Source organism: Cornus florida, unplaced genomic scaffold (assembly GCF_030987335.1).
Source record: "Cornus florida cultivar Cherokee Brave unplaced genomic scaffold, ASM3098733v1 CherokeeBrave_3.0.0_Hap2_Chr01, whole genome shotgun sequence".
Lineage (NCBI taxonomy): Eukaryota > Viridiplantae > Streptophyta > Magnoliopsida > Cornales > Cornaceae > Cornus > Cornus florida.
Genome location: NW_026775571.1, coordinates 75,766,165 through 75,773,408, shown reverse-complemented (window position 1 = coordinate 75,773,408; position 7,244 = coordinate 75,766,165). Strand labels below are relative to the sequence as shown.

Here is a 7,244-nt window from a genome sequence, read left to right as displayed (position 1 = left end):
GACTCTTGATAAAAGCCTTATAGGTCTTATCCCAATCCTTCTTCTTGAAGGAACAAGCCCCTGTCTCGGTGCGCTCCCGTAGCTGGAAGGGATAGCGCTGGTCTCAAAGAATATGTGTGATGAGGTGGCCGAATGGAAGAAACCTAGCCTATTTGGGCTTTACCTTGCTGATACGGTCAGTGTATAGCTTCATCATGACGCTCCAAATGAGCACAGGAATATATATCCAATGCCTTGTATCGAATGCGTACAGGGCTGTCAAATACTCGCCTCACCACTGTATCTTATGGTCGGTCATAAAGACATTGCGGAACAAGACTGAGTCGAAGAACCACAGGTCATCTAACAGATAAGTGCAGGTGGCAAAGGTCTCGCCATCGACATAATGACCTGTGAGTGCAACGGCCATGTCTGCATATGAAGGCCTGTATAGAATAGGATAGGTATCCTAGAGATCGGGAGGGCAGACGTGTGGACATCGGCATGATCTGGAAAGAGTGTCCATAGTAATAGTGATCGGATAGCCATCAATGGTGGTCCATAGCTCCGCCAGGTTACTCGGGGCAGGTCGGAGGTTCTGGAAGAACATTCTGACTAACCTCGGGTACACTAGGTAAGTAACAAGGGCTAGTATGGCTGAAATGCCCCTTTGGTCGATATCATCATATGCGGCTCGAGTAAGCACTGACTGGGAAAAAAAGTCTATGTCGAATATCGACTCGTGCGCCACTAAAAGGCGTGTATATCGAGATAATGGCCGATCTAAATCCTAAGCTGGCTGAGCTGGTGAAGGTGATGGAGATGGTATGTTCTCAGCCTCAGCATCAGCCTATAAAGAAGATGCCCCAGCAGAAGAGTATAATCTGCTGTCAGAAAGTGGAGACTGAGGTGGAGTGGGCTCTACTGGCTCCTCCTAAACATGAGAGGGCTCGCCTGGCTCCTCTGTCCTCTGCCTAACTCTCCTCTATGGTCCATGTTGCCGTTTGGCAACAATCTTGAATCGAGTCATAGCCTGCAAAAAGAAAAGCTTGTAAGGGAAGTCAGTACCAGTATAAGGAATTTAAAGTACAATATAGAAACATGTATGTCAAGTAAGATAGACAAAATAGGTAAGGAACATGAATCTATACAAATGACATAATGTGAAGCATGCTAAGCAGTATAAGTATGAAATACATCCAATATCGGAAACACAGGCATTGGGCGTGTATGAGATAGCATGGAACACAAATAAATGATGTATGAAATGTGTGCTGCAAATCTGTGAAGTTCGATCGATCACAAAAAAGTGAGCTCGATCCAATTTGGATCGATCTTGAAGTGAGTAAGATAGATCTCACTCAGATCGATCTAAGAAATATGTTTGATTGATCGAACTGAGCGAAGAACCTGAAAAGTCACAAATCTGTGACGTAGATGGCATGGGGGTCACCCGAGCATGCTCGTGGACACCTCTACTCAACAAATCATCAATTGGGGTCACTTGATTCGGCCCATGACCCCCAAAATCAAACATATAAAACGATATATATATATATATACACATATATACATGAAGCTTCAAATCTCATCAATGTCAATATTCAAGCATCATCATTATATATATAATATGTAAAACCGTGATGGCATCAAAATAAAGCTTGAATTCAAAAGGGGATCTCGAATTTCACCTTAAACCGAGAGAGAAGTGGTGAGATTCGAAAGGGTGAGACAATCTGAGATCCGAGATGAGATGGGAGAGAATCGGGAACAATGGAGGCCTGCCGAAGTCTCGCCGGAGATGGAGAAGTGTTGGGATGGTTGCAGGGGCAAGGGGAAGATGCTAGGGTTTTAGATCGATCTTTGGGGATCGATCTAATAACCCTAGATCGTATTTTTAAAAACATCCCCGCACCAGTTCGATCTATCGAACTGAAATCTCAGATCGATCGAACTGGAATCGATCTCTCCTCAAAGTTTTTTTTTTTTTTTAAGTTATTATTTTTGAAAATTTGGAAAATTAAAAATTAAAACTTGAAAATATTTTTGGAGTTTTTTTGAAAAATAAAATAAAATAAAATTTTTTTGGGATTTTTAAAGTTTAGAAAAATTAAAAATTAAATTAAAGTCAAAATGAAGTTAAAGAGAAGTCAACAGAGTTAAGATCGATCTGGCAAAAACCATCAAACAGGTTCGATCGATCTGACAAAGAGATGGAATATACAGGTTTTCTGGATTCAAAATTTTTTCTAAGTGTAGGGACTGCAGATCGATCCAAGATGAAGTTGGATCGATCGAAGGACTTCTGATAAATATGACAAAGAGCTGAAATATGCAGGTTTTCTTGGAACGATTGAACAGAGAGATGATTGGATGCAGGTGAGATATTCGATTGATCGAACCTCCTTGAAGATCGATCAAACTTATGAAAAATGCTCAATTTTAACATGAAAGTGCATGCAATCCTAATCACAGTCCTTAGCAATGCATATGATCTCAAACTAAATATCTAGACTTCGCAAGAAATGAAATTTAAGATAGAATTGAGGGAGGAATAGGTTTTTGACACCCTACGACATGCACAATTCTTTAACGTCTCTAGCAAGACGTTGGGCTCTTTTAGCCCGGATCAAACATCTTGTAGTGCATCTCCTCCTTGATGGGGTGATAAGTGCTTTGAACTCCACCCAGCAAATGGTTCTCTAAGGAACTTGTTGGATTAAGCTCAAGAGAAGTCTTTGGTCCTTGGTCAAAGCAATCTTTGGGCTTTCATGCCCTTTCAAAGCAAGAATTGGAAACAACTTTCTTAGAATGCAGGGTTAAAGATAAACCTTTTAAAACCTTGGTTTCACACAAAAACTCAATTCCTTCACATTTATGGTCATGACATTTTTCTACAACATTCATTTCTTCATGCTTGTCAAATGAATTAGGGGTTGGATTGAAGATATTCAACTTCACCTTCATGTGGCCAAATGAGATATTCACTATCCCCGTCCTACAATTGATGTTGGCATTCGCAGTTGCCAAGAAAGGACGGCCAAGGATAACGGGAATTTGGCTCTTAGGATTTGGAACCGATTCCGGGTCAATGACAACGAAATCAATGGGGAAGAAAAATTTATCAATCTTGATCAAAACGTCCTCAATGATTCCCCTAGGCTTTTTGATGGATCGGTCGGCAAGTTGCAAGACTATCAACGTCGGTTTCAATTCTCCCAAGCCTAATTTGACATACACTGAGTATGGAAGAAGATTAACACTTACTCCTAAATCAAGGAGAGTTCGATTAATGATATGATCACCAATGATGCATGAAGTGGTAGGTGAACCGGGGTCCTTAAACTTTGGAAGAGTGTTATACTGCAAAATTAAGCTTACTTGCTCGGTTAAGACCACTTTCCTAGGTGCTTGGCTCTTGTTCTTCCTCTTTTGGATGCAAAGATCTTTTAAGAACTTGGTAGAAGCCGAAATTTGCTTGATTGCATCCAAAAGTGGAAGATTGACTTTCACTTGCCAAAACACATCCATAATCTCATTAGTGTTGGCTTTTTGCTTGTTAATTGAAATGGATCCTTTTAAGGCATCCGGAAATGGAGCTTTTAGTTCAAAAACCTTTTCAGAAATTTTTTTAAAATTCTCTTCAACACATGAAGTTTTCAAATCATTTTGCAAATCACTTTTCAACAAATCATTTTCAAAATCACTTTTCAAATCAATTTTCAAAACTTTCTCATTTGTATAGTCATGCACATGCAATGAAGGAGGAATAGGGTATGAAACGGGACGGGTGTCAACTTGTGGTTGCACCTGTTCACTCTCTTCATTGGACATACCCACTTGGTTGTCCACAATCTTCCCAATTCTTTAGGTAGTTACTGCATTGACATGCTCTATTGTGTGACCTTCCGATGAGGAATGAGTCTCCATAATGCATTGTTGCTTTGGTGGGACATTCATAGGCCATTTTCCTTTTTCTCTTGCATTTAAGGTGCTAGTTATTTGCCCTACTTGGGTTTCTAACTTCGCAATGGATTGAGAGTGAGAATGAATCAATTGTGTATTTGCCTCTAAAGTGCCCAAAGCGGTCAAAACTTTCTTTTCAAATACGGGACTCCTAGCATTTTCTTGAAAATATGATTGATTGGGAAAATGAGAATTTGAGAATTGGTTCCCTTGTGATTGGTAAGATCTAAATCCTTGGGATCCTTAGCCTTGCATTGGAGGTGGAATGTACTTCCCTTGAAAACCACCTTATGAAGGGTTTGAGCCCTCCCCTTGGCTTTTCCAAGAGAAGTTCAGGTGATTTCTCCAATTAGAATTGTAATGGTTGCCATAAGGATTGTTCCCTTGATTGATAAATGCTGCATTGACTTGTTCATGATGCTCACTTTGCACATGTCCATGGGGACAATTGGAAGTAAAATGTAGAACACTAGAACAAGTCGTACATGTCTCATTAGATGCACGATGAGAATGGTTAGGGAAGGAAGATACTTGATTCGCTGAATTTTGGTTGATCAAAAATTGATCAAACCTTTGAGATAAGGATTTCATCTCGACGGCAATTTCATTAGAGTGGTCGACTTGATGTACGCCAACACTCTTCCTACCACTTGAGTTCCTTTCGTTCATGCTCTCATAAAGACGCCACACGTCATCCTCATGCCTATCAATGTAAGAGCCACCCATGAAAGCATCAACCATGCCTTTATGATTATTCGGTAAACTCTCAAAGAAATATTAAACTAATTTCCATTTGGGCATGTCATGATGTGGACACTTCCTAAGCAATTCATTGAAACGTTCCCATGCCTCATGAAATGTTTCCTCATCCCCATGTGAAAACTCTCTAATAGAAGTTCTCATGTCATTGGTTTTAGAAACCGGATAGTACTTCTTCAAGAACTTTTGTTGCATTTCTGCCCAAGAAGTTATTGAAAAAGGCCTAAGATTATTAAACCAATATTTTGCCTTGTCTTTTAGGGTGAATGGAAAAAGTTTAAGCCTTAAGACCTCTTCCAGCATGTCCGTTTATCTCACGGTGGAACATACTTCAAGAAACTCATCCAAATGCTTGTAAGGTTCTTCACTTGGAAGTCCATGATAGTTAGGAAGCATTTGAATGGTTTGTGGCTTAATTTCATAGTGGTGTGCTCTAAATGGTGGCAATTGAATGCATGTGGGTGCATTATATTCATTAGATACATAGTGATCTCTTAAAGCGAGGGAAAGATTAATAATTGGAGGTGCAACATGGGCACCTTGATTTCCTTGAATAATGGGAGGTTGTGGAGCATACATTGGCCTTGGCATTCCCAATGGAACTTGGCCTTGTTCTTGTGGTTGGTGAATGAATGGCCTAGGCATGCCTAATGGTACTTACATGTTTTCATGATGCACATTGGGATGGAGGATACCTTGTTGGTTTATGTGACCAAGGTGCTCTACATGCTCTTCACTATGGTCTTCCATTGATGAAATGGATTGATTAGAACTACCTCTTCCTCTAGGATTGCGAACTATGGATTCAAGATGGAAATTGAGAGGGACAAGAGTAGGTTTCAATGATCTATGACCATGCATGCACAATAAAACACAATCAAGTACAAACAATGAACAATCACTTTACCTTCACAACAATTCAATCAACAAACTTCCTACACATACAATGATCCCATACTCCTATGCTTTAAACAATAATGCAAAGAATAATAAAATGCCTCCACGTGGGCTCACGATTTATCGATGAATTGAAATACAAGCCTCCACGCGGGCCGACGATTTAACTAGAGATTAAGTAAAGAAAAAGCTCACAAAGGGTCCTTTAGCACTTCAATTTATTTTTTCAGTTTTAGCCTTTCAATTTTTTAGAATTTTAAGCTTTCTCCTTTGCTTTGCTTAGCTCCTTTGCTTGGATGCTCCTTTGCTCATTTCTCTTCAACCCAATGCACCTAGTCAACAAGAACCAACACAATAAGTAACCAAAATTGAAATGAAAATAAAGTAAAAACACAATCAAAGGAGTACTAATTCCTAATTGATTCCACAAATATGACGTTGCCTTCAATCAATCCCCGGCAACGATGCCAAAAACTTGGTGTGTCGCGGAACCAAAGTTTGCAAAGTGTGCTAAGATGAGTGTGGCCAAGTTTTACATTTATAATTTGCCACTACTAACACTACTACAAATGTTGCAAGGGAGAGTAGGGATCGTCCCAAGGGATTGGTGGGTCATATTGGTTGTGGAATCAAGATTAGGGTTAGTAGGTCGAGTGATCAAAGATTGATTGGTTGGTTGAATTATGCTAAGGTGTAATTTAAACTAAAGTAAACAAATAAGTGCAATAGAGGGAAAATAGAGAGAAAGATCTTGGGGTTTAGAGATCACCACTAAGCATTGCTTTTCTACACCCTTTAATGAATGATTAATGAGGGGAAAACAAGTGTTGCAATATTGGTGTGTATGTGTTTTGTTGTTTCAATTAGCATAGATGACTAATTAAGTATATATTGTTTAAGCAACATAGTGAAAAGCACAATATATCAAAGTAAGCCATTAATTCTTCCATTAAGCTCACAATCCAAACACATCACAAGGTTAGAGACATATGGTTTCAAAAGCATGGAACATCAAATAACAAGCATATATTGTACTCCTATCTATGTAACTAGGGTAACTACACTACAACTACACTACAACTAAGCAACTAACATGAAATTAAACTAATTAAACTAAGAGAGAGGCACAATCTATCTTGAAATGAGTATTAACCATCAAGTAAATCACAAAAGCATTCCATTAAGCACTATGTTTTGACAATCTCTAGATCCATAGCATCAATACACATAGACATGCATCAACAACACAAAAGCTAGAGATAAACACATAAACATCTATTCTAGCATATATAGACATATGGATAGAATGAAATGATCAATTGGAAGCATTAAACCACATAAATCATTGAATAAACAAGATCTATGTATATATAAATGTCAAACATGTATTACAACCCAAATCCCCTCAAAAATACACAAATCAAGATGTAGAAAGCATGCTTAGGGCTAACTCTAGCCCCAAGAGGATATCTAACCACTCATGGATGTGCTCCTCCAACCCTCAAGGGCAAGCTCCATGGAAGAAATTTGCTCCTCTTCTTGGTTGATGAAAAACCTCCAATGGTGTGTCTCTAGCCTCCTCTCTTCTTTTCTTCCTCACTAAGAATTCTCTAAAATGATATGTAAAGATCTCCCTAAAAAAA

At 39.0% G+C, this 7,244-nt stretch overlaps 1 non-coding gene across 1 annotated transcript; it reads left to right on the top strand.

Moving 5' to 3' along the window:
• Positions 1-4,744: 4,744 nt before the first annotated feature.
• Positions 4,745-4,850, top strand: LOC132282944 (small nucleolar RNA R71). Its single transcript, XR_009471914.1, has one exon. It is a non-coding gene; the product is annotated as a small nucleolar RNA R71 (small nucleolar RNA).
• The last annotated feature ends 2,394 nt before the right edge of the window (positions 4,851-7,244 follow it).